Consider the following 1,198-nt stretch of genomic DNA (forward strand, 5'->3'; position numbering starts at 1 on the left):
TGGATAGAAAACAGAAGATCATACGTAGGATCAAATCTCACCGATGCTGTGCCACAATAAAATAAAGAAATGTATTTGCATGATTAATGTCTAAGCAAATTCATTTCCATGTGTCCTATCTGTGCTTGAATTTTTAACCTACGCTAGCAGTGTTTTTTAAAGTCTTATTGAAACATGTACTAGGAAACGCTATTTAATTTCCTTCAAACAACCTATCATTTTCAGGGAACCATAGTAAAACATTCTCAGAACCTACCTGCAACCTACAAAGGAACGTTCCCAGAACAGGCTACATTTTCACTTCTGATCTCAGAACGTTTAAAAAACATTTTAGTTTTACTGGTCAGGAAACTTATGGCTTCATTATCAGATCAATGGGAAACCAAAAATGTATTCTTCCCACTACTTCCAATGAACCAAATATGCTACATTGACAAAAAAGAAAAAAGAAAAAAGAAAACAAGAAAAAAGAAAAAAGAAAACAAACCTCTTCAGTGTCATTCAGCCATTTTTTTTATCCCTTACTGCTTCTCGAATGTACTTCTACATTTGTATACACGCTGCATGATGATGTCTGCTCTGTAACAAGAAAAATGCATTATTTTTAGTTCATATGCATGACACATTGCAGAAATACTATGCATATTATGCATTAAACTGACAAAATAACATCATTTGTATGGTGGCCATTGGCTCAACTTACCCCATGGCCATTGGCTCAACTTACTCCAAGGCGAACATTTTGACTATATTAGCCCACACAGCTACAAGGATGCACTTTCATACTAGGTTTAGGACCTCATATTGTAGCTTATAGAGACCCCAACGGATATATAAAACAATCTACTTTGGTTTAGATACACGCATAATAAAACCTATAACACAATACATTAATCTGACTTTGTGAAAATCTGTTTTTTGGACTTAATTTGCATACCAGACTGACTCCATGAAATGATGACCTCTTCCTAAATATTTGGTCACATTATTAATTTTGTGTTTCCTAGAAACAACTAACCATTGTGTCAATATACCCCACTATTCCCTACCGGTATTTAGCATTTCTAATCTAAACCCCATGTGGTATTTACTTGCAATAAAAACTGGTCTTTTATGTAGCAACTACAATGTCTCAGCTGGTAGGCTAGATCTTGTTTTGCCATGTAATTTCTTTAAAAGTAAACATGGCACACTTGAA

Source organism: Salvelinus fontinalis, chromosome 1, assembly GCF_029448725.1.
Source record: "Salvelinus fontinalis isolate EN_2023a chromosome 1, ASM2944872v1, whole genome shotgun sequence".
In the NCBI taxonomy this organism is placed as follows: Eukaryota; Metazoa; Chordata; class Actinopteri; order Salmoniformes; family Salmonidae; genus Salvelinus; species Salvelinus fontinalis.